This window comes from Scylla paramamosain, chromosome 21 (assembly GCF_035594125.1).
Source record: "Scylla paramamosain isolate STU-SP2022 chromosome 21, ASM3559412v1, whole genome shotgun sequence".
Taxonomy (NCBI): Eukaryota; Metazoa; Arthropoda; class Malacostraca; order Decapoda; family Portunidae; genus Scylla; species Scylla paramamosain.
The window spans coordinates 556255-583884 of record NC_087171.1 but is presented as its reverse complement, the minus strand read 5'-3'; the positions used below and the strand labels follow the sequence as shown (position 1 = coordinate 583884).

At 39.7% G+C, this 27630-nt stretch overlaps 1 protein-coding gene and 1 long non-coding RNA gene across 14 annotated transcripts in view; both read left to right on the top strand.

The window, feature by feature from the left end:
- Positions 1-1269: 1269 nt before the first annotated feature.
- LOC135111307 (uncharacterized) lies at positions 1270-4703 on the top strand. The gene is made up of 2 exons (XR_010273685.1): positions 1270-1621; positions 4162-4703. It is a non-coding gene; the product is annotated as an uncharacterized LOC135111307 (long non-coding RNA).
- A 12180-nt stretch (positions 4704-16883) lies between these two features.
- LOC135110841 (uncharacterized) overlaps positions 16884-27630 on the top strand; it is a 17582-nt gene continuing 6835 nt past the window's right edge. For 4 of the 13 annotated variants that reach the window (XM_064023425.1, XM_064023422.1, XM_064023426.1 and 1 more), the window contains exons 1-3: positions 16884-17043; positions 23059-23259; positions 23876-23933. The gene's annotated coding sequence lies outside the window, so the exon portion shown is untranslated. Of the gene's footprint in view, positions 17044-19616; positions 19850-19975; positions 20119-23058; positions 23260-23853; positions 23934-27630 lie in introns of those variants that run through there. The other 9 variants (XM_064023433.1, XM_064023430.1, XM_064023431.1 and 6 more) reach the window with 6 other exon arrangements.

The window sequence follows — 27630 nt, the reverse complement described above, 5'->3', positions numbered from 1 at the left end:
ACATAAGAAATAAGGGAAGCTACAAGAAGCGACCAGACTTACACGTGACAGTCCCTGTATGAAATATACCTATCTATTTCCATCTGTTATCCCCATCCATAAACCTGTCTAATCTTCTCTTAAAGCTCTCTAGTGTCCTAGCACTAACTACATGATTACTGAGTCCGTTCCATTCATCTACCACTCTATTTGAGAACCAATTTCCTCCTATCTTTTTCCTAAACCTAAATTTTTCAAGCTTGAACCCGTTATTTCTTGTTCTGTCCTGGTTGCTGATCCTAATAATTTTGCTTACATCTTCCTTGTTATAACCCTTATACCACTTAAAGACTTCTATCAGGTCCCCTCTTAACCTACGTCTCTCTAAAGAATGTAAATTCAACAGCTTCAACCTCGCTTCGTAAGGAATACTCCTCATCCCCTGTATCCTTTTAGTCATTCTCCTCTGTACTGATTCTAATAGACCTATATCTTTCCTGTAATGTGGGGACCAGAACTGCACAGCGTAGTCTAGATGAGGTCTGACCAGCGCCAAGTATAACTTTAATATTACTTCCGGCCTTCTACTTTTAAGACTCCTAAAAATTAATCTTAGTACCCTATTTGCCCTGTTTCTGGCTTCTATGCATTGTTTTCTTAGACGGAGTTCAGAGCTAACTATAACTCCTAAATCTTTCTCGTACCCTGTACCTACCAGAGTTTGGGTGTTTAATGTGTACCTATTGTGTGGGTTTCCTCTACCTACGCTAAGTACTTTGCATTTATTGATATTAAATTGCATTTGCCATCTGTCCGTCCATTCATTCATTTTATCTAAATCTGCCTGCAAGGCGATGGCATCCGATTCTGAACTAATTAATCTACCTATCTTTGTGTCATCCGCAAAAGGAACAGGACGATAATTGTTTGAATCATTAAAATCACCTTTCTTTAGCAGAGGAACGACACATGCGTTTTTCCAAGCCTGAGGAAATACTCCGGTAACATTTGAGCCATTTATGACGCATGGCAGGTAAGATGCAATAGAATATAAGGCATCCTTGATAAATTTGAGCAAAATTCCATCTGAGCCCACAGAACGTGTTTGGTTAAGACTTTTTACTGTTAATATGAGTGTGTTGGTGTCTACTGACTTGGGTCTGAATTTTTCAGTCACACTACTGCACTTTACAAAGAGAAGGGTCCAGGGGGATGACTGATTGCTCTGTACTGTCTGCTGCGTTGTCATATGCTGTCTTTCCTACATTGGCAAAGAAATTATTAAATTATTCTGCTTTTTGAAAGACATTATGATGTTCATATTTTTCTCGAGCTGCTTTTCTTGCCGGAAACTAATTATTTTATCACATTCCATATGGCCGATGAATTTTGTTTGCTCTTATTAGACTTTTTAAGATAATATATTTTCTTTTTTTTTAGCAGCACCAGTAAGAGACTTTATTTCTTTCTTTTCATTCGTGTATTGTTTTTGCAGACAAATATTGTGTCTGGCTCTCCTCAGCTTGGTGCGGGTGTCGTCACGCTGCCTCACTGCTACACGCAAACCCTCAGTGAGCCAAGGCGCTGCAGGTCTGCTTGCTGCCTTAGTTACTAAAGGAGCACACGCATCCAGACAACTCATGTAATTAGTATTAAAATATCAAGTTGTAGATCAGCGTGGCCTGTGGTCAGTATTTGATCAAAGTGATGGGGTTCTGGCACGAGTAGCTCACAAAGCGTCCTTGTTATATTTACCAAGGTGACGAAAAGATTTTAGTTCATGCTCTCTCCGTCTTCTTGATATTTATTGTAATGCCAATTAGGTCATGATCAGGTGCTGGCCCGGGAACAACAGAGGTGGCCAAAACACTTTCTGGTTTATTAGTGATGATCACATCCAGCACTGTGGCTGTGGTTGACGTCATCCTAGTGGGCTCATTTATCATTGGTGTGAGTCTGCTATTTCTGATAATACCATCAATTTTGTTTTTCTTAGAAAATAAATCATCATTAAAATCACATCAACTTATAAAGCCATTTGTTACATACAGACATTTGTTTCAACACATCTTGGACATATTCAGAAGAGGAAGCTGTGGCCTTGGGGTGTCTTGAAACACAACCTATAATAAAAGCTGGCAACTTACTGCACTGTACACTCGTCCATAAGTCCTGGACACCGGGTTGCTTAGGAGTAGCTAGTTTTATCACACTTACCTTCAGTTGCTTGCTTACATATATGCAGACTCCTCCTCCACGTCCACCACCTCACCTGTGTGTTGTACAGTTAAATGTTCATCAGGAATTTCATTACGAAGCCACGTCTCGGTAACACAACAAATCGATATTTCTTTCGTGTACAAGATGCTTAATGTCATCAAGGTTTGATTGCAAAGACTGGCTGTTTGTATGTTAAATAGTTATGAAATCGTTTTTAATATCAAACACATCGGCAGCATCTTCCCCGCCACATCCCTAACCGCTGTAGTAACTACATTGGCGAGATTTGTGTCCAAGTGTATGGCATCCTTCACACCTCAGCCTGTGCTCGTGTCTACACGTCAACTGTTTGAGGTTGAATTCACCGATATTGTGGCATCCTGGTTTCTTCTGATTATGCTGCTGCATATTTGTGGATGTAAAGATTCTTCGGCAGTGTGTGCTGTGCGTATTGTGTAGTGAAAATGTTGCTTAGGAGTGTGTTTCCCTGAGTGTATTTGGTGTGTGTGCTCCTGTCACGAGCCGTGTGACAATAAATCTAGAGGATGGCAGGCTCGGACACACAAAATGCTTCAACTTAAAACACTAGGAACCCCAACAACGATATATAATATATATATATATATATATATATATATATATATATATATATATATATATATATATATATATATATATATATATATATATATATATATATATATATATATATATATATATATATATATATATATATATATATATATATATATATATATATATATATATATATATATATATATATATATATATATATATATATATATATATATATATATATATATATATATATATATATATATATATACAGTTGTAATTTACGTAAATCCTTATGAACGTGTTGTTTCTCGTTACTTAGAAGACATGGACGCACACCCACCCACCCACTCACACCAACGCGAACTCACCCACCCATCTTGGCATACACACACACACACACACACACACACACACACACACACACACACACACCGTCCAGCCCTCAATCCTTCGTCAGGAAAGCTTATCTTCACAACCTAGATATAAAGGTGTGTTGGTTCTCGAGGATGAGTGGATTAAGCGTGACTCAAGCCATCGGGCGCCTCACGAAGAGACAAGCAGCGATTCGTCTGGCTGAGGAGACTAGACGGCAGCTCTCTGGCTTGAAATGCTGCGTCACAACGTCCAAGGAGGCTGCAATCAACATGTCAACGTTCATCATGTCACTTTTTTTTTTTTTTTAGGTTAGAAGTTTGAAATTTTAAATGCCTAAAATGAAAATTACTAGATATGTTTTATATACATTATGATCTTTATAACTATAGCTATAACTATAACTATATCTATATATAACTATATATACATATATATATATATATATATATATATATATATATATATATATATATATATATATATATATATATATATATATATATATATATATATATATATATATATATATATATATATATATATATATATATATATATATATATATATATATATATATATATATATATATATATATATTTATTCAATATTATAGTGACAAGAAAATATCTTGAAATGAAATGTACAATGTGTTCCTTTCGTAACGTAAATATTCAACATGCATAGAAAAATCTAAAGATGAAATGATTTTGCAATATCTGAGGATTTCACTAATGTTTTGTTGGTAGCCTTGTAGTTGTTCAATGACAGAACAAAACGAGAAACTCACAAATAAGTTAATCAGTAACTGCCAGGAGGAGAGTGTTGAGAATGAGGGTCTTGCATGTCAGGCTGCGATCATTGCTGGCCGTAACAGTCCAGACGTTAGTAATGCCATATTCATTAAGGCGGCAGGTGGGGAGGTGTGGCTATGAATGTGCTTCCCTGCACGGCTGTTGGCTGGAAGCTTACGGTGCAGTGCCGCAAACCTAAGGGGGTTCTCCATTGCAGCATCAACCCGACCTGAGCCGACTGTGGGAGTGACAAATGGTTCCCTGGACGCCGTGTGTCACCGGATTGCAGGCGAGCGTCAGGCGGACCATGAGTCGGGACGCTGGCAAGTCCGTTGACCAGAACCTGACCAGGAAAATTCAAGAAGCGTGGCCTTGACCTTGCTCAGCAGTTGTGCCCTCACCTGACCTACGTTATGTTGCTCTTCTATATTATTCCCATGGTATGAATGCAAGTGTGGCTACCAAGCGATTTTGATTCCAGGATTGTTTCCCTCCTCAGAGCCCACGATATCAGACTTGGGAAGCGGAATTTTACTTTTATATTTTTTTAAAGCTTTCAATCTCACCTCTACATATACTTTCACAACCTTACAGTATGTGCAATAAATCAGTACGTCTTTACATTATAAATACCTATAAATAAACGAGAACTGTACGTTTAGGTAAAAGGTTGGATGTACATCTGGCAACACCTTACGTCTCAAGGCCATGGCTGCTACGTACACCCGCAATTATCAAAGAATATAACATACTATGAATTTTGTGACTTACAGTTTTCCTTTCTGGTTACTCTGAAGTCTCATTTCCTATTTACTATGCCTTACTGATTATAGATTTGAGGAATAATTTCTACTTACAACCTCGCAACATAGGTGGAAATACAGAAGCAGGCAGGGAGTTCCAGAGTTTACCAGAGAAAGGGATGAATGATTGAGAATACTAGTTAACTCTTGCATTTGAGAGGTGGACAGAATAGGAGTGAGAGAATGAAGAAAGTCTTGTGCAGCGAGGCCGAGGGAGGAGGGGAGACATGCAGTTAGCAAGATCAGAAGAGCAGTTGGCATGAAAATAGCGGTAGAAGATAACAAGAGATGCAACATTGCGGCGATGAAAAAGAGGCTGAAGACAGTCAGTTAGAGAGGAGGAGTTAATAAGACGAAAAGCTTTTGATTCCACTCTGTCTAAAAGAGCGGTGTGAATGGAACCCCCCAATAAATGTGAAGCATAGCCTTTACATGGACGGATAAGGCCCCTGTACACAGCAGCTTGGGGGTAGGGGGTGAGAAAAAAAAGAAAAAAAAAACTGGCGGAGAAGACCCAGAACGCCTAATTTCATAGAAGCTGTTTTACCTAGAGATGAGATGTGAAGGACAAACCAAGAATGTTCAGTGTAGAAGAGGGGGACAGTTGAGTGTCGCTGCAGAAGAGGGGATAGTTGTCTGAAAGCTTGTGTCGAGTTGATAGATGGAGGTATTGAGTTTTTGATGCACTGAACAATACTAAGTGTGCTCTGCCCTAATTAGAAATTTTAGAGAGATCAGAGGTCAGGCGTTCTGTGGTTTCGTTTCATGAACTGAAGGGTTGGATGTCTATGAGAAGACGTAGAAAAGTGCAGGGTGGTATCATCAGCGTAGGAGTGGATAGGACAAGAAGTCTGGTTTAGAAGATAATTGATGAATAATAGGAAGAGAGTGGGTGACAGGACAGAACCCTGAGGAGCACCACTGTTAATACATTTAGGAAAAAAAACAGTGACCGTCTACCATAGCAGCAATAGAACGGTCAGAAAGGAAACTTGAGATGAAGTTACAGAGAGAACGATAAAAGCCGTAGGAGGATAGTTTGGAAATGAAAGCTTTGTGCCATATTCTGTCAAAAGCTTTTGCTATGTCTAAGGCAACAGCAAACGTTTCACCAAAATCTCTAAACGAGGATGACCAAGACTCAGTAAGGAAAGCCAGAAGATCACCAGTAGAGCGGCCTTGACGGAATCCATACTGACGACCAGACAGAAGGTTGTAAAGTGATAGATGTTTAAGAATCTTCCTGTTGATGATAAATTAAAAAGTTTAGAAAGGCAGGAAATTAAAGCAACAGGGCATTAGTTTGAGGGCTTAGAACGGTCATCCTTTTTTGGGAACAGGCTGAATGTAGGCAAACTTCCAGCAAGAAGGAAAGGTAGATGTTGACAGACAGAGTTGAAAGAGTTTGACTATTCAAGGTGCAAGCACGGAGACACAGTTTCTGAGAACGATAGGAGGGACCCCATCAGGTCCATAAGCCTTCCGAGGGTTTAGGCCAGCCAGGGCATGGAAAACATCATTGTGAAGAATTTTAATAGGTAGCATGAAGTAGTCAGAGGGTGGAGGAAAGGGAGGAACAAACTCTGAATCGTCCAAGGTAGAGTTTTTAGCAAAGGTTTGAGCGAAGACTTGACATGGTCCCTGGCAGAAATATAAAGCGCATGAGATTCTGGTGATTGAGGGATCAAGTACCTTTAGTGGGCTGCCTCTCCATCATGTACAGCCCGAGAAAAGTCTTGCAAGGTTTAGAAGGTTTAGGTTGAGAAAAAGAGTGAGGAATGTACGCCTCCATGCCAGACACTATCACTTTTGTTATGCTCTCAGCATAACGGTAATGTCGAGGGTTAACCTTTCGTAGTCAGTCTCAGTATTGCTTTTATAGGGATTGTCTACAACAGTTTTCATAGTCAATTCCTACTGAAAATTAGTGACAGTGACTCACTTCTCCCTTACGTCTTGCCGACCACTTTAGCGTTTCCTGTCAGTTGTCATTGTGATGGCCATCATAATAATACCTCGGAGTCTCCACCCGGGGAGGGGACCACAGATGTCCCCAGGTCGGACTGCTCTTCTTGTATCGACCCTAAGTGTCTTGGCACCCCTCTCAACTTTTCTTCATTAATTTCTGCATCATTTGTGGTCTCAGATCTAATTTTCAATCTGTAGAACATCACCTCTCCTCTACTAAACCTCATCTTCTTTTCCTCACTGAAACATTGGTGTCTGAGGCAACTGACACACACACACACACACACACACAGAGAGAGAGAGAGAGAGAGAGAGAGAGAGAGAGAGAGAGAGAGAGAGAGAGAGAGAGAGAGAGAGAGAGAGAGAGAGAGAGGCCAAAGCAAACATTATATGTATAAATGGTTGTTGTTCACAGAAAAGGTTTCTCTAAAAAGGTGTGTGAGCTTGTGTTTGCTCAGCAACACGTGTTTTACATAGCGAGAGGAACACATGCTCCTCCTCCTCTTCCAAATCCTCCTCCTCCTCCTCCTACTACTCCTCCTCCTCCTCCTCCTCCTCCTTTCCTTCCTCTTCCTCCTCTTCCTCTTCTTCCTCTTCTTCCTCTTCCTACGTATTTCTTATAATTTTGCCAATTTTCTTTTCCATCATCATCTTGCTTCCCTGTTTCCTGTCTACCTTACATATATATATATATATATATATATATATATATATATATATATATATATATATATATATATATATATATATATATATATATATATATATATATATATATATATATATATATATATATATTCTTTTTTTTTTCTTCTTTCTTTTCTTTTTTTTTCCCATTATGTCTCTTCCATCATGAACACCATCTTCATCATTATTATCATGATGTTTCTGCTCCTCCTCCTCCTCCTCCTCCTCTTCCTACCACTTACCTATTTAAAAACTGATGTGTTTCCTCCTCCATCATTGCCATCAATGTCATCATCAATATCATCACCATTGTCATCATCATTACCATCATCATCGTCATCATCAGCACCATTGTTATCTTCATAGTCACCACCACTAGTCATCACCACCCCTTCTATTAACTAGTCATCACCATATCCGCCTTTTATCTACCTACTCACCGCTCACCAAAATAACCCACAGATCACACGAAACGAGGCTAATCCTTCACTGTGATGTGGCAGCCTTGTCAATTGATTCTTCTACCAAATGTATAAAAAAAAAAAAAAAAATATGACATGAGTCCTGTAGCTTCTTCTCGTTGTGCCAAAACAATGTCTAGTGCAACTTTCGGGTAGACTTTCTAAACATACCTCAAAATAGTCGAGTATTTCAAATCTTTTAATACCTGCATTATTTTTATTTTTATTTTACTTATTTATTTATTTATTTTATTTTATATGTTTATTTTTATGTATTATATATATATATATATATATATATATATATATATATATATATATATATATATATATATATATATATATATATATATATATATATATATATATATATATATATATATATATATATATATATGTGTGTGTGTGTGTGTGTGTGTGTGTGTGTGTGTGTGTGTGTGTGTGTGTGTGTGTGTGTGTGTGTGTGTGTGTGTGTGTGTGTGTGTGTTATTTTTCAGAGAAATCCTCTGCAAAGGAACGATACATTGATTCCCTGTTGTCTCTGATGGTTTGTAAATTAAAGAGCGTCAGTTTTACATATTGTTTGTGTGAGTGACGATCAAAAGTGATTAATTCAACAGGAGGCGATGTAACTTTGGCAATGGCCTGCTGGGTTGATCACAAATAACCATCTCCCGGAATATCATAATTTGGACCGTTCTGATCAACGACTGCTTACCGGTAGCAATATGGAGCAAAGATCAGCAAATTTAATGTGTTATATCTCTGAAAAAAAAAAAAATGTGAAAGAAATAGGAAGACTCAAAGTTTAAAACTCACATACGAGGAAAAAACTGAGAAATAAATGTGTAAACTAAAAGGTAAAAGTAGAAAAAGTAAGAGTATTGAAATGGACACACGAAAAAAATCATAAAGAATACCAGATGGACAAAAGACAGGGAGAAAAAAGAGAAAGAGGAAGAATGGAGAAAAAGAGAATGCAAAAATAGACCGGAGGGAAACAGAGAGAAATGCATGAGCGAAACAAACGGGAGGAGGGAAAAAAGAACAGAAAGAGAGAAAACAGAATTGTAAAAACTCTCTCCTGATAAAGGGAGCAGAGTAATCCGTCAGTCTAGGAAACAGTCTAGGAAGGAACTTAACACCTGGTGGATGAAAAAGCAAGTCGCTACTAATCCCAACATTGGCACAACTACTTCTGAATTCCCGTTTTTATCCTTTTCTATTAGTTTTCCATTGTAATAGAAAGGAAAAGGTCAGGCCAGTCATTAGAGAGGAGGAAGAGAGAAACAAAATATCGAGTAATGAATACGTTGCATTTCTGTTTGAGGTGCGCCACGCATGAGCTTCAGTGCCTCCATCATGACTCTTCTTTATTCCTCCTGTTTTGTGAGGTTTCAACGCTTTCCCTTCTCGGACCATTGGTTGCACGCCTCTCCCCCTATTCCCTCCCTCTCCCCAACGTCTCACCATCCCAGCTCGTCTAACCACCCGTCCCCTTTTCCCTGTGCCGCTTTTTTTTCTTTTTTTTTTCTTTTTTTTTTCTCTTCACCTTTAAACTTTTTGCCCCATTTCCTTCCTCCTAAATACTCTCCCTTGTCCCTCCGCTCCGTGCTTCCTTTCCCTTTCAAGTTACCATCGCCGCCTCTTCCTCATTCCGTCCAACAAACTCTGGGTCTGCGTCCCGCTGGTTTATCCTCCTCTTCCTGCTGCTGCTGCTGCCTCATGTAACATCCACTGCGGCACAAGTCAGGTTTAATTGCGTCTGTATTTCAGGTAGTTGTTCTGGAAAATCGTTACGTCGAATCATGCTCCTGGCGACCTTGACTTGAGTTGAGTTGCTCTGTATGTAACTGCCGCCAAAGTAAAACTGTTGAAAATTCATTAGTTAGCAAGCACCACCAGATTAATTACCATCTCGTGCACGTTGTAGTCAGTAATGTTTCCGTGGCCGGGCATTCAGAAGCTACTCACTGGTTAGGTACAAGGAAAGTTGTGGTATTCCAAATTCAGTGTTCTAGGCGAGTGAGTAACTTTGCTTTGTCAGATCTCACTCTTCCTAACAAATTGATCGCAAACGTTACCTCTGCTTTGCTCTTCGTATTTTGGGGAACAAGGAATACACATATAGTTAAGTTCCTTACTATATATTTTTCGAACGCGGGTGTCTTCACACAGTAGCGCGGAGTCTGGTGTCTGCATGATGGGTAATGTGTTTGATATGTAGCCATTAATTGTGAGCAGTATATAGGCCATGTAATAGGCTCAACAGACCAGCTGGTTGTTGGTAAACATATTTTACAGACACGAGCTATTTTGTACGTTTCATAGGCTCTCCTCCTCTTCCTACTTTTCATTTTCCTTCATAATTCACTTGACTATTATTTCTCCTCTTTCCCATTTACCTTTGTCAGTCTTCCTCTTGTTTCATTACACCTGCAGAAGCAATTTCAGTATTCATTAACAAGACTATCTCCTGACAGTTTGCCACGATGAAGAGAAGAGGAGGAGGACGAGAACTCCTTGAGACACACACCTTTTGAGACAGACAGGCAGACGGTTAGATAGATAGATAGATAGACAGATAGATAGATAGATAGGCTGATTGACTTTATTGACAAATAGGATATGATGGATTGAATGAGTGATAGATAACATGATGAAGAATAGATGGCTTACAGACAGTTATCATCTCCCTTCACTCTCCCCATCACCCACACACTGCATCATTTCCTTACAGTGGCTTACCGGATTCTGTATCCTGTAGCCACCTCACCCCCCACCAACCTCTGCACACTACTCTTGAGGGAGCAGCCACCTTGGTCCCCGCCATAAATCACTCGCTAATTCATTTTTGTTCCAGCCAGTCTAATCAACTCCTTAAGCCCACAGCCTCTTTTTTTTTTCCGTTTAGGTTTCCAGCAAGTCTGTCGTATGGTGCTGAAGGAGACTCTCTCTCTCTCTCTCTCTCTCTCTCTCTCTCTCTCTCTCATCACGAACTAGGACACAAGGTCGAAGGGGCATCATCTCCATGCTGCTGCGTCTTTACGAAACACACACACACACACACACACACACACACACACACACACACACACACACAAAACCTCGTCAGGTCTCCCATCCACATTTTCATGAATTATTGAGGCACGTTCTCTTCCTTTACCCCTTTCCTTTCCTTAGTTTCGCCCTGTGATCGTTTTCTTTTCGTCTCTCTTTTCGTCATCCACAAAGCACAAGCATCACGGTACATTTCACTTTATCTTTCACCTGCTCTCAGAGCACACACTCCCTCTTCTTCGTCTCCACTTCCCTTTAGATGCTAGGATATCCACCCTCCCTGCTACCTTTTCCTGACACTTTAATCCAGCCAGTGACACCGCCACTGTGTGCTGCGAAAAAGTGGCACAATTTAAGGGAAATCTTTGTAGCTTCAAAACCTTAACCTTTGCAACCCAGTGTCTCGCGTCCCCTCAGCGTGGCCAAGTCCTCTCCCGCGGTGCCATTCTCTCAAATCAGCCACAACATGTCAAGGCGGCCAGTCCCGGCTCCCTGCAGAGGCTTTCTGTGTTCTCAACATTTCTCTCCACCGTTGCTGCTCGCTGGCCCTTCTTCCCCCTCACACCCGCCCGGGACTGACATCACAAGTGGAAGATATAACCCATTTGCGAGAGTTTTCATGGCGACGAGGGAGCAACAGTGTGTGTAAAGGTCAATTTCCTGGACACTGGAGGCTAAAAATTGCTGCATACTCAGGGTATTCGGCATCACAGAAAACGGAATTTGCCGCCTGTGAGCGCCTGCCCGCCCCTTGATGGGGGGAGGGGGGGTGTCTCAAGGCGCCCGTGCATTGTGGCGTGGCTCGTGTGGCTGGTGGGTGCTTGCTCCTTCTTGTGAGAATGTGGCGTATACCTCTAGATTTTTTTCATGGTTTGATATTAATATGTGAGATGCAGTACGAGATTATGTTTCCGCGTGTGTAAGAGGTTAGTTAATAGAAAAATAAATAAATTAATAGATAAAATAAAAGAGTCATTGTCGTTCATTAACAAAGCTAAGTAAAAAATGGTTTCAATAGGGAAGCTAAATTAATTTCAGAAATGTCTGCCTATTATTTTTTTTCCACATTCCATCATAACATTGTCTTTTGTTTGTTGTTTTCCTCATAAGCTGTTATTTAAAGATGGTGACGATAATAATGAAGAGTTTGTAACAATGTGCTTAATGATTACCGAACAAAGCAGTATTTGTACCATGAACCTCGCGGCTAATGAGGGAAAATTGCCTTTCTTGTACACACATGAAAAGCAACAAAGGAAAGTTGAGATAAGCCTCCATAGTGGAAAATAGATAAATAAATAAATAAATAAATTCTTATGGTCTGTCACATTCCTAGTTTATTCATTCATCTGTTTATTTGTTTATTTATCTATTTGTTATTTATTTATTTATTTATTTGTTTATTCATCTATTCATTTTTTTTTTTTTTAACATTACCTTCAGTTTACAGTCAGTCTATAATGAGCCAATGCGATCTGTGTAAAGTTTTCCGTAATTTCATAATTCCTGATAAAGCACGTTCAATATTCGTATATAATGTCACTCGATACGCAGTTTAGCCGTTATAGTCATTAAAACCCTCCACAGTCCATGCATACAAAGCTGCACTTGGATAAAAATATATTTCAGTGCAGCACATTACACGTGAGTGTTTAATGTCATTATTATTCATATTAGTAGTTATAATTTTCATGAGTGTTATTACCGTAGCTACTACTACTACTATGACTACTACTACTACTACTACTACTACTACTACTACTACGAACAAGAAATAACGGATTCAAACTTGAAAATAAGTTAGGTTTAAGAAAACGAGAGGAAGGAAATAGTTCTGAAATAGAGTGGTAGATGAGTGGAATGGGCTCATTAATCAAACTGTTGGTACTAAGCTTCAGAAAATTATAGGAATGTATGGATAGTGATCATACACGAAAATAAGTAGATACTGTATGTATGTTTCATAGGGTGACTGTTACGTGCTGGCTTGTTGGCTTCTTGCAGCTTCCCTTATTCTTTATGTTCATATGTTCTTATGTACTACTACTACTACTGCTACTACTACTACTACTACTACTACTACTACTACTACTACTACTACTACTACTACTACTACTACTACTACTACGACTACGACTACTACTGCTGCTGTTCCTGCTGCTGTACAACTATCATATACTTTTCTCCCTTAATTGTACTGTAAAAATAAGCGCGAACGGTATCATGTTAAAAAAGAAATGTAACGCAGCTTACAGTTCACTATAAAATCCTACGTAAGAGAGAACACTAAAGCAACATTCATAGATATTCAGAATGGAAATACTTTGATTTTTATCTCGTTTTCCTACATCCTTTGAAATTCTTTTTTATCAGTGGGATGTGTGTGTGTGTGTGTGTGTGTGTGTGTGTGTGTGTGTGTGTGTGTGTGTGTGTGTATTTACCTAATTGTCGTATACAAGACCTGAGCTACACTTGTGCTCTCCTATCGGTATTATGGATTCTTATCTATATTTGTCCTTTTCTTCCTTTCTTTAAGTGGGTGTGTAGGCAATCTGGGCTCAGGTGCGTTTGGACATCATTACATGATTAAGTATGTATTTAGGAAAGAGATGCCTTTGTTTTATTTATATATTGCTTTACTCATAGTTGATAGACTACTACTACTACTACTACTACTACTACTACTACTACTACTACAACAACAACTACTACTACTACTACTACTACTACTACTACTACTACTACCACTACTGCTACTACTACCTACAACAACAACAACAACAACAACAACAACAACAACAACAACAACAACAACAACAACTACTACTACTACTACTACTACTACTACTACTACTACTACTACTACTACTACTACTACTACTAATGCTACTACTACTACTGCTACTAGTAGTAGTAGTAGTATTAGTAGTAGTAGTAGTAGTACTTCTACTACTACTATTACTAATGCTGCTGCTGCTGCTGCTGCTGTTGCTGCTGCTGCTGCTGCTGCTGCTTCTGCTTCTGCTACTACTACTACTACTACTGCTACTACTACTACTACTACTACTACTACTACTACTACTACTACTACTTCAAGAAGTAAATGATTCTCGCAGGGAAGCCACAGAACGCCTGACTTCTGATATCTCTAATATTTCTGATTGGGGCAGAGCAAACTTAGTATTGTTCAATGCCTCAAAAACTCAATTCCTCCATCTATCAACTCGACACAACCTTCCAGACAACTATCCCCTCTTCTTCAATGACACTCAACTGTCTCCCTCTTCTACACTGAACATCCTCAGTCTGTCCTTTACTTATAATCTGAACTGGAAACTTCACATCTCATCTCTAGGTAAAAGAGCTTCTATGAAGTTAGGTGTTCTGAGATATCCCCGCCAGTTCTTCTCACCTCCCCAGCTGCTAACTCTGTACAGAGGCCTTATCCGTTCATGTATGAAATATGCTTTACATATATTGTTGGGTGGGGGGCTTCCTCTCGTACCACTATTTTAGACAGGATGGAATCAAAAGCTTTTCATCTTAGCAATTCCTCTAACTGACTGTCTTCAGCTTCTCTCTCGTCGCCGCAATGTTGCATCTCTAGCTGTCTTCTACCGCTATTTTCATGCCAACTGCTCTTCTGATCTTGCTAACTGCATGCTTCCCTTCTTCCCGCGGCCTCACTGCACAAGACTTTCTTCTTTCTCTCACCACTATTCTGTCCACCTCTCTGATACAAGAATTAACCACTATTTCAATCATTCATCCCTTTCTCTGGTAAACTCAGGAACTCCCTGCCTACTTCTGTATTTCCACCTTCCTATGACTTGAACTCTTTCAAGAGGGAGGCTTCAAGACACTTATCCTGTAATTTTTGACTACCGCTTTCGACTCTGTTCGTGGACCGGCACCTTGGTGGGCCTTTTATATTTATTGCAGATGTGTCACCCTTGGCCGGTGCCCCTCCTACATAAAAAAGATAAAAAAAAAGACCCAAAAAGATAACTCTCTGCTTTATTTCCTACATTGTACATTTTTCCTAGCCAGAATATAATAATAAGGAATACACGAGTATAAGTAAAAAATGAGACGCTGATTCTTAGGCGAGTAAAGAATAACGTTAGGACAGTGTGCACTTGGTCGAAGATCTAGGCAGCTGTCTGGATCATTCTCATCAATTAATTAAATGAAGAGAACTGTTAATACTCTCAGATCATTTGTCATTGTCTAGTGAGAGTCATCAGTGAGCTAATTGTGTTATGGCCCGCTGGTCTTCACGGCAAGGGTTACTTATGCGTGAGGTGCTGTGGCGGCTGATGGAGTTTCCTTCACGTTGTAATCGAAATGCTGCCCTTCCAATGTTTTTTTTTTTTTCATTATATTGTGGATAGAAAAGTGTGCAGTAACAGTAACAGTGTTATTGTTGTTGTTGATGTTGTTACTATTTTATATGTGTGTTTGAAGAAGACCAGCAAATGCAAAGAAAAAAAAAAAAGCGACACATTCGGCTGTCAAAAAGGTAAAATTGAAAGGGTTGTGTGTCGCGGCATCGCAATATTTGCCTCCATCTTATTCAGTGCACGACGGGTAAATTAATTTTGTGGCTCACATTTGAAACTTATAATGTGCAGATTGATTTCCGAAATAAAAGAGAAAACTGAAACTGGAGATCTTTTGGAAATAACAGAACAAATTAAAACTTTTGATAAAAATCTTCTTTCGTGCGTGTGATATTCCGACCGTGTTAATTAAGGATATACTTGCTCCCCGGCATCACACTTGCCACCAACACTGATCGCCCTTCCATCGCCTCTAATTGGAGTGTTTGGAGAGCGTCTCAGATCTTTTGTACCGCCTCACTAAACCTTCGGCAGCCTCTCTCTTCAGATTTTTTTTTTTTTTTTTTTTTTTTTACATTCCCTTGTGAAGAGGCTCTGTCCGGGATATTTTACTTTGCTTGGATTTTAGATCAGTATTTGTCAGTATGCTGTTTTGAAGTAAATTAAGTCTGTAATCCTCAACTTTGTGTGTGTGTGTGTGTGTGTGTGTGTATGTGTGTGTGTGGACACTGGAGAGTGGAGGGAATATTGTAAGAGTCAGTTAAATTCATACCACAATTTTAATATCGGATCAATTCATTTTCTGCTAAACCTTTACTGTTTACAATGTTACAATATCTTGACAAATATGAAGTATATATGACATGTTACAAATGAGTATTTCATTGCTAACATGCAACGAGGGTGGATAATCCTCTCTCTCTCTCTCTCTCTCTCACACACACACACACACACACACACACACACACACAAGAATCGTTTCCTTTTATGTTAAGTGCTTCAGATCTGTCTCGTTACAGTAACGTATGATAATGATAATTTCACCCTTGTTTTACAGATGCCTGTGTATAATTTGCAGATACACCACTAGTTTCAACATATTTGAATTCTTGCCTTAAAATAATGAAAAGTTGTGCGAAGGAAACAAGATATGAAGCGAATATTTTTGAGGATTGGAGACCGCACAACGAGCTAGTTGGAGCTACTGACGCTTTGTTAACCCTGAAATGACCACCCACCCTCATCCCTTCCTCCCTTCTCTCCTGGTTGATCAAGATGGACTAGAAATTAGGACCTGACTATGATATTCTCTGTTCTGCAACAGTAGACTATGGGCACCAGTTGTTTATAAGCCTGGATGTGTTTATATTGAAAACGGATAGCAGTGACTAAACTCGATTACTAAGTCTGACGAGGCATGTGCGCATTCAGTAAGGTTTGCCATCACGATAAGCTTCACCAACTAAATAAAGATGGTTTATGTGATATCCACCTGGTACTAAAGCCACCTTGCGCTGCACTAAGTAATCATATGATGAGATAGCTACAAGAAGATGCTCCTAAATCAAAGAAATTTAAGTTGTTGATCGAAGAAAATAATATATTGGTGGTATGTACGAGCAACAGACCAACGAGGATGAGAAATGGTGTGTGGCAGTGGTGAGTGGTGACCCTGGCCAGTCTTTGCTGGGGTGTTGGGTGAGGTGGAGTGATGCAGGGCGCGCTGGTGCCTGTGAAGGACTTTTGACACAGAAATTTCGTATCGTCAGCATTGAGAGTAAGTATTTCAAATCCATTGTATAGTTGATAAGAATAAGTGGCTACAAACTGGCTATAGATGGTATGTTTTTGTTTTTTTTCTTGTTGTCTTGCAGAGGGTGTCACGTATAGGTCTACTAGCTTCTTGCAGCTTTCCTTATGTTCTTATGGTCTTTAAATAGGGAGAAACATGGCATGAGTTCGGAAGTGTGTGTGTGTAATAATAGTAATAATTATGAATAATAATGATAATTATAATAGATAATAATAATATTCGGTTTATTAATCTTGCAGCCTTATAGCTGAACATCCACATATTGCGTACTTATACAGTAATATACATACACATTTAACTTTAAGGAAGTATGTTACAAGTTAATACTTTGGGTGCCAGATGGCGCCGGTCAACCTGGTAGACTAGACACGGGATAGTCAGGTCACCCCGTGTGTATTTTTTCTATTCAGAGTTTGTTTATCCTACCTAGCTGCGGGTCACTAATTCCGATTTACACCAGGTACCTAATCACTGCCAGGTGAGCAGTGGCTACACTGCAAAGAAGTCCACCCAAAGACTTCTGACCTTACCCAGAATTCGAACCTGAGTCCTCCCGAGTATGAATCAGGCGTGAATCACTGCGCTACCAACTGTGTGTGTGTGTGTGTGTGTGTGTGTGTGTGTGTGTGTAGTCTGACTTGAATGTAGCACATTCCCTAAATGTAAGCTAGTTTAGTGTGCAAATGTACTCCTGAAGTTACACCTTAATATTACACGACGTTTTCTGATGCTATCAAAAAAATCCACGAGACAGTCTCACATACCCGCCTGTCTTGTGATGACTTGCTATGTTATGGAAGCGTTCGGTCACTCACCTCTGAATAATCCACGAGACAGTCTCACATACCCGCCTGTCTTGTGATGACTTGCTATGTTATGGAAGCGTTCGGTCACTCACCTCTGAATAATCGTTGTTGCGTAATTCAAAGAACATATATTTCTGCTATTGTTCCCACTCCGCCTTTTTTAAATTGGCAGCGAAGTGCTGCTTTAGGAGTCTGGTGAGGTCCCAGCCCAACCTGCCCCGGAAGACTAAGTTTATTAGAAAAGTTTGTCCCTGACTGGCTTGGCTTTGCCAGAAAATGAAAGTTTGAAATGAGTTCAGAAAATTTTATGCGCATTTTTTCACATCTATGTGTGTGTGTGTGTGTGTGTGTGTGTGTGTGTGTGTGTGTGCGCACACGCCCACATTACTTGAACTATAACAACCACATTTAGCGTGGGGATGTACCATGGATTGAGAAAGGTCAGCGCGGGTCACCGGGAGGGCTGACAGGGATGACAGATCAGCCAGTGACCTCTGCTGTTTGGCCTCGTGTTTCATTAGGAAGGAAGTGAACACCGCCTCTGTACGGATGTCATGTAACGGTAGCGATGGTAACGAGAACAGCAACCATTCTGATAGATTTGTTTACTTGGTGGTGACATCCCTCCACAATTGGTGACGTGACTTGTTTTGCACAGGGTGCAGATCAAGTGCATATGAGAATGATTACAACGAGAATAGCGATAATAATGAAGATTACTGACGTCACGATATAAGCCATTGGATAACAGGTAATGGTAATATGGTAATTTGAGTAAGACTTGTAAGCTAAATTGTAGCTATTGGCACTTAAATCCTTGAAATATTCGATTGCGCGTTTTGTAGTCACAGTGGTTTCTTTGAAAGTTATACTCTAAACTTACCTAGGGCTTTAGGCAGCTGGTCACTTAATTAAGCCTGAGACGAAACCACACAAGTCAGAGGGATAAAGACCACAAACAACTGATAACAGCGACGATGAGAATAATGATAATGTCAAAGGTCACGATAATGTAGACAGAAAGCCTGGGACAAGAGACAGATCTCCAATATAAATTATTTCCACAAGACAAAAATTCATTAATAACCTGGAGAGACCGAAAAGAATAACAGATTTGGTGAATTTCGCTTTAGGTGTTTTGCACTTTGTACAATGACGCTGATGAATTGAAAGTTGGCTCTTAATTCATTCTCGTGATAAATTTCCTATAATAATATAAATATTTGCTGCATTAAAACGTTATTGAATTTCACGGTTAGTAATGTTTATAGATATGTGTCTTACGAATGCAGGAGTTAACCAGTAACCTCACTTATTCATATCTTTTAATAGGTAACTATGGAACCTGTTTTTTTTTTTTTTTCACCTAAGACTTTGCATTAAGAAATCGTTACTAAACTTGAATTTCAGTGTTAGCGTTATTTCTATGACAGCAGAACATTAACGGCCATTTTCCGGTTTTTGTGGCCTCGGCTGGTCTCCAAGTATGAAAAAAATGTAGTGCATATATGTATTGTGATTATAGTAAAAATCACAATATATTAGAAATTTATTTCTATGTAAGATCTGTGTTGTATGTAATATGTAATATGTAAGTATTACTGAATAAGTGATCCACCTGCGCGATGTTTATTTACGGGTTGTATTGTGGTGTTTAAGTTACAACTCTGTCTATCTTGGTAATTATGTTGGACTATTGAATTACATAAAATGTATCATGCAGGGAAATTTATGGATTCAGTGCATAAATGTTCGTACATGTTTATGTTTAATGTTTAATAGGATTGTATGGTTGTGTTGCTTTAGCAGGATAGAGGCAGAGACTGACGACGTAGTGTTGTTGTTTCCGGGTCTCAGAGGAGCCCAGCTTAGGCAGCGTGCAGATATGTCAGAGGTGTGTCCAGGATCTGTACTTTGTGTTAAATATCTCTTTTGACTCTTTATGCAACGGTATTCAGGTTTGGGTCAGTAGCAGGGTTAATTTGTGTTGGTATTAGTGATTATTCCAGCGATGAGAGGGTGAGATAAATGAAACATGGCGGGGTCCCGGTGGAGAATTTTGCGTCATCTGTGGTGAGACGGTGCATGTATGTAGTTATTAGGACTATAATATACATTTCAGCAGTGTGGTGAAGTGGGTGGTGCCCTGTCTCCATGTGTTTTTCAATGTGGGACCTGTGCTGACTGACTGATGTTATTCGTGTGATGTGTCAAGAGACGGTGCGGCAATGTTGTGAATTTGACTTTTCGTGCACCTGTTTTCATGTATTGAGTTCACCTGAAGTTTATGGTTGATTCAAACACTTAGTTATTGACTGATATATTCTGTATTTTGTTACTGTGATGTGATTTCCTGGTTTGGTTATTGAATGATGCATTCTGTATTTTGTTACTGTGGTGTGATTTCATGGCTTGGACGTTTCATCTTAAATTTTGGTGGGAAAATTGACTGTTTGGATGTTAACAGGTTGAATCAGTAAAGGGATCCCAACACCGCTGAATTGGTCTCTTCACTGAATACCATTACAACATCTAACTCATACAATGAAGCTTTTTAAGTCTCAATTATGGCCGGAGGATGTCATAATACATAAATATTTTAACAGAAACTCAAAGAAAATGTAATTCTTTTACTCATTAACGTTTCTTATATATATATATATATATATATATATATATATATATATATATATATATATATATATATATATATATATATATATATATATAATTTTTTGATATGGATGTAAAAGTTTGTACATATAATTGTTGTTCTTTTAGGAAGAATATTGATGTCATTCACACTTTAACTGGTTTTCAGTATGAGTTTTTATTTTATTTTATTTATTTATTTTTTTTTTTCTACAAGACTTTTGCTTTAGAGGACAGACTTGGTGACAGATTTTGTCAGTGAGAAATGTGAGGGTGTAAGTGTGCAAGCTGCCTACTCTGGAAAAGCTCTTGTATCCAATGTAGGGAGGTGTGAAGGTGGACTGGCCTGTATATGGAAGAAAGATTTGACGTTTAAGGTAAAGGTGTTTCTGGTTGAGAAAGATTATATTGCTTTGCAATTACCAGTGGGTTATTTGAACATTCTTGTAATAAATGTATATATGAGGAGTGTAACATGGGAAAGGAAGACACTTGAAGAATATCTTCACAGGTGGTTTGCCTTAGAACATTTCAAGTGTTTTAATCAATCATGATTTTAATTTCATTTTTATTTTAGGTGGTTTTGATGCAGATCCTTTTATGAGCAGAGCCTGGAACAACTTGGTGACCTTTTGTGAGAGAAATTGTTTGTTTTAACGTGATGGATGGTAACACTTTGATTTTATACCTTACAGTAACTACTGCTGTAAGTGGTTAGACCATATTGTAGGAGGAAGCTCAAAGGATGTCTGTGTCAAACATGTTAAAGTTCTGTATCAACTTGTCGGATCCGATCATTTACCAATGGTGGGAAACGTTCACTTGGGTGTCTCTAACAATGATTGTAGCACTATCAAAATTGAAAATGGAGATAAGTGAATGAAAAAATGAAAAAAAAAAAAAACTCAGTGATTTTTTTTATGTATTTGAAGATATTATTGGTAATACACGAGGCATTATGCCCTGCGAGGCACCTAGATGGTGTAGTGCTGGTTGCCAGAAAGCTGACCACCTTGCACAAATTGAGGAGGTTGATGTGATAATTGGTGGTAATGTTTTGTACTCTTCTAGTCATTATGCACAGCAGGTTATTGAGAAGAACAAGTCCAATGTAATACCAGGGTGGAATAGACGTGTCAAATGGGATGATTACTGAAAGAAATAGAAACGCGGATGAATATCGGAAAATGAATATGAGTGGGAACGTGTTCAAAGAGGCTTTGTCTTTGTGTGAGAAAAATGAAACAGAAGTTGTACTGGTGCAAGAGCTAAAGAGGATGGCAGTTTTTATTTTTTTATTTTATTTTATTTTTTTTTTTAATGTAGGAGGGACACTGGCCAAGGGCAACAAAAATCCAATAAAAAAAAAAAAAGCCCACTGAGATGCCAGTCCCAGAAAAGTGTCCAAAGCAGTAGTCAAAAATTGAAGGCTAAGTGTCTTGAAACCTCCCTCTTGAAGGAATTCAAGTCATAGGAAGGTGAAAATACAGAAGCTGGTAGGGAGTTCCAGAGTTTACCAGAGAAAGGGATGAATGATTGAGAATACTGGTTAACTCTTGTATTAGAGAGGTGGACAGAATAGGAGTGAGAGAAAGATGAAAGTCTGATGCAGCGAGGCCACAGGAGGAGGGAAGGCATGCAGTTAGCAAGATCAGAATAGCAGTTAGCATGAAAATAGCGGTAGAAGACAGCTAGATATGCAACATTGCAGTGATTAGAGAGAGGCTGAAGACAATCAGTTAGAGGAGAGGAGTTGATGAGAAGAAAACCTTTTGATTCCACCCTGTCTAGAAGAGTGGTATGAATTGAACCCCACCAGACATGTGAAGCATACTCCATACATGGACACATAATGCCCCTGTACAGAGTTAGCAGCTGGGTGGGGGGGGGTGAGAAAAACTGGTGGAGACATCTCAGAACGCCTAACATCATAGAAGCTGTTTTAGCTAGAGATGAGATGTGAGGTTTCCAATTCAGATTATAAGTAAAGGACAGACCAAGGATGTTCAGTGTAGAAGAGGGGGACAGTTGAGTGTCATTGAAGAAGAAGGGATAGTTGTCTGGAAGGTTGTGTCAAGTTGATAGATGGAGGAATTGAGTTTTTCAGGCATTGAACAATACCAAGTTTGCTCTGCCCCATCAGAAATTTTAGAAAGATCAGAAATCAGGTGTTCTGTGGCTTCCCTGCGTGAAATGTGAAATGCAGATTTACCAGGATAACTAAAGTGATGGTATAAGAAAATGACAAGGTGTTTTTGGTGCATTTGTACCACAGGCAATGCGTTGACCTAGCCTGACCCAGCCTGGCCTAACCTAACCTGACCCAAACAAATATAATGCAACCAAATCTAAAGCAGTCTAACCTAACCTAACCTAACCTAACCTAACCATATCTAACCTACCCATACCTAACTTAGCCTAACTCACCCAAACTTAACCTAACCAAACCAAACAAAACCTAACATAACCTAACTTGACCTGACCATAACCTAACCTAACCTCTCTCTTTCTCTCTCCTCAGCCAAGCAAAAACCGAGTCACCTTATTGGTCGACAAGAGATCACCATCAGCCCTCCCTTTGGCCCAGAGCTTCATTGATTGTGATTGGACAGCTGGCTTGGTGGGTGACCTGACCTGATCTCAACCAAGCCAACACGATTTACGTTTTCCTCGTTGACATTGGCACCATGATGACCTCTGACATGAACCTGGCACTAGAGAGGTAGGCAGAGAGAGAGAGAGAGAGAGAGAGAGAGAGAGAGATGTATTTATTGGTATAGTATTTATGTGATTTGAATGATATCAGTGTGTGTGTTTGTGACCTGTCAATATACACAGGTCTGCATATTTTGTGAGCTGTCAATATACATAGGCTTACATAGGTACTTGAGCAAGCCTATAGTTAGCTGAAGCATCTGAGGCAACTATCACACTAATAATAGAAATAATAATAATAATAATAATAATAATAGTAGTAATAATAATAATAATGATAATAAATAATATTAATAATAAAGACTTTGGTTACAATATAAAGATGTATTAAGTAGCTTATTATTTAATTATTATTATTTTTTAAGAATAACTTGAAATGAATAGATTTTAAATTGAGAAAATATAAAACTCCTTAATTTGACTTGTGGATTATAACAACAGAGAGAGAGAGAAAGAGAGAGAGAGAGAGACTTTGTCTACTGTTGATAAAAGTGCAATATAAAACACATCAAAACACACACAAATGCCATTATCTCTGTCTCTGTGGTAATAATGATGATAATAATAATAATAATAATAATAATAATAATAATGATAATAGTTGGTTTCTTTATTTTGTGCAGTGTTGAGGTACTGAAGGGCGCAATGCACAATGCTGTCAAGGTGCCCCAAAACACACAGGTCAGTATTGCCATATAGCTTACCTTAGGTTAGGCTTGGTTTGATTTGGTTAAGTTTGGTTAGCTTAGGTTTCTTCCAAACTGGTGTTGTATATCCTGTTGTGTAATAATAATAATAATAATAATAATAATAATAATAATAATAATAATAATAATAATAATAAACAGTTTATTATTTAGGCAGTTAACAAACTGAAAATGTACATAGGGGGTGGGGAAAAACTTAACATTAATCCTAAAGGTAAGTCTAATCTAATGTGTGTGTGTGTGTGTGTGTGTGTGTGTGTGTGCCGCTGCTGAGACCAAACAAGACTAGTTTTTCCGTGAGGTGTGGATGGATGGGAGGGGCGTGGGTGACGGTTCTGTGGGTCCTGGCATGGGCGGTGCTGGGTGTGGGAGAGACTCCTGGTCAGTGAGAGGGATGGCAGAGGGGCTGGCAGAGTGAGGGTGCACCAGCAGACACACCCTGCCTGACTGTGGTGCACAACAAACTCACCAGTGACAAGTATGTGTGTCCCCCGGCTGGTGAGGCAAGGCACGCTGGCTGGAGCTGGCGAGGGAGAGGCGGCCTGTGCCAGGACACTGACTGACTGACTGGGTATGCCTGTGTGGGCCAATGCAGGCTGAGCAGTGTGTGAGGGAGGGGCAGTGTCTGGGATGCCTCACCTCTTCAGCTTGTCAACTCTGCCAGGCTCATTGTCACACACGTCACTGTTTTTTTTTTTTTTTTTTTTCATGTAGGAAGGACACTGGCCAAGGGCAACAAAAATCTAATAAAAAAAAATACCCACTGAAATGGCAGTCCCATAAAAGGGTCAAAGCAGTGGTCAAAAATTGGTGGATAAGTGTCTTGAAACCTCCCTCTTGAAGGAATTCAAGTCATAGGAAGGTGGAAATACAGAAGCAGGCAGGGAGTTCCAGAGTTTACCAGAGAAAGGGATGAATGATTGAGAATACTGGTTAACTCTTGCGTTAGAGAGGTGGACAGAATAGGGGTGAGAGAAAGACGAAAGTCTTGTGCAGCGAGGCCGCGGAAGGAGGGGAGGCATGCAGTTAGCAAGATCAGAAGAGCAGTTAGCATGAAAATAGCGGTAGAAGACAGCTAGATATGCAACATTGCGGCGTTGAGAGAGAGGCTGAAGACAGTCAGTTAGAGGAGAGTTGATGAGACGAAAAGCTTTTGATTCCACCCTGTCTAGAAGAGCAGTATGAGTGGAACCCCTCCAGACATGTGAAGCATACTCCATACATGGACGGATAAGGCCCTTGTACAGAGTTAGCAGCTGGGGGGTGAGAAAAACTGGCAGAGACGTCTCAGAACACCTAACTTCATAGAAGCTATTTTAGCTAGAGATGAGATGTGAAGTTTCCAGTTCAGATTATAAGTAAAGGACAGACCGAGGATGTTCAGTGTAGAATAGGGGGACAGTTGAGTGTCATTGAAGAAGAGGGGATAGTTGTCTGGAAGGTTGTGTCGAGTTGATAGATGGAGGAATAGAGTTTTTGAAGCATTGAACAATACCAAGTTTGCTCTGCCCCAATCAGAAATTTTAGAAAGATCAGAAGTCAGGCGTACTGTGGCTTCCCTGCGTGATATGTTTACTTCCTGAAGGGTTGGACGTCTATGAAAAGACGTGGAAAAGTGCAGGGTGGTATCATCAGCGTAGGAGTGGATAGGACAAGAAGTTTGGTTTAGAAGATCATTAATGAATAATAAGAAGAGAGTGGGTGACAGGACAGAACCCTGAGGAACACCACTGTTAATAGATTTAGGAGAAGAACAGTGACCGTCTACCACAGCAGCAATAGAACGGTCAGAAAGGAAACTTGAGATGAAGTTACAGAGAGAAGGATAGAAACCGTAGGAGGGTAGTTTGGAAATGAAAGCTTTGTGCCAGACTCTATCAAAAGCTTTTGATATGTCCAAGGCAACAGCAAAAGTTTCACCAAAATCTCTAAAAGAGGATGACCAAGAGTCAGTAAGGAAAGCCAGAAGATCACCAGTAGAGCGGCCTTGACGGAACCCATACTGGCGATCAGATAGAAGGTTGTGAAGTGATAGATGTTTAAGAATCTTCCTGTTGAGGATAGATTAAAAACTTTAGATAGGCAGGAAATTAAAGCAATAGGACGGTAGTTTGAGGGATTAGAACGGTCACCCTTTTTAGGAACAGGTTGAATGTAGGCAAACTTCCAGCAAGAAGGAAAGGTAGATGTTGACAGACAGAGCTGAAAGAGTTTGACTAGGCAAGGTGCAAGCACGGAGGCACAGTTTCGGAAAACAATAGGAGGGACCCCATCAGGTCCATAAGCCTTCCGAGGGTTTAGGCCAGCGAGGGCATGGAAAACATCATTGCGAAGAATTTTAATAGGTGGCATGGAGTAGTCAGAGGGTGGAGGAGAGGGAGGAACAAGCCCGGAATCGTCCAAGGTAGAGTTTTTAGCAAAGGTTTGAGCAAAGAGTTCAGCTTTAGAAATAGATGTGATAGCAGTGGTGTCATCTGGTTGAAATAGAGGAGGGAAAGAAGAAGAAGCAAAGTTATTGGAGATATTTTTGGCTAGATGCCAGAAATCACGAGGGGAGTTAGATCTTGAAAGGTTTTGACATTTTCTGTTAATGAATGTTTTTTGGCAAGTTGGAGAACAGACTTGGCATGGTTCCGGGCAGAAATATAAAGTGCATGAGATTCTGGTGATGGAAGGCTTAAGTACCTTTTGTGGGCCACCTCTCTATCATGTATAGCACGAGAACAAGCTGTGTTAAACCAAGGTTTAGAAGGTTTAGGACGAGAAAAAGAGTGAGGAATGTACGCCTCCATGCCAGACACTATCACCTCTGTTATGTGCTCAGCACACAAAGACGGGTCTCTTACACGGAAGCAGTAGTCATTCCAAGGAAAATCAGCAAAATACCTCCTCAGGTCCCCCCAACTAGCAGAGGCAAAACGCCAGAGGCACCTTCGCTTGGGGGGATCCTGAGGAGGGATTGGAGTGATAGGACAAGATAAAGATATGAGATTGTGATCGGAGGAGCCCAATGGAGAAGAAAGGGTGACAGCATAAGCAGAAGGATTAGAGGTCAGGAAAAGGTCAAGAATGTTGGGCTTATCTCCAAGACAGTCAGGAATACGAGTAGGGTGTTGCACCAATTGCTCTAGGTCATGGAGGATAGCAAAGTTGTAGGCTAGTTCACCAGGATGGTCTGTGAAGGGAGATGAAAGCCAAAGCTGGTGGTGAACATTGAAGTCTCCAAGAATGGAGATCTCTGCAAAAGGGATGAGGATCAGAATGTGCTCCACTTTGGAAGTTAAGTAGTCAAAGAATTTCTTATAGTCAGAGGAGTTAGGTGAGGGGTATACAGCACAGATAAATTTAGTATGAGAATGACTCTGTAGTCGTAGCCAGATGGTGGAAAACTCGGAAGATTCAAGAGTGTGGACACGAGAGCAGGTTAAGTCATTGCGCACATAAACGCAGCATCCAGCTTTGGATCTAAAATGAGGATAGAGAAAGTAGGAGGGAACAGAAAAGGGGCTACTGTCAGTTGCCTCAGACACCTGAGTTTCAGTGAGGAAAAGAAGATGAGGTTTAGGAGAGGAGAGGTGGTGTTCTACAGATTGAAAATTAGATCTTAGACTGCCAATGTTGCAGAAGTTAATGAAGAAAAAGTTGAAGGGGGTGTCAAGACACTCAGGGTC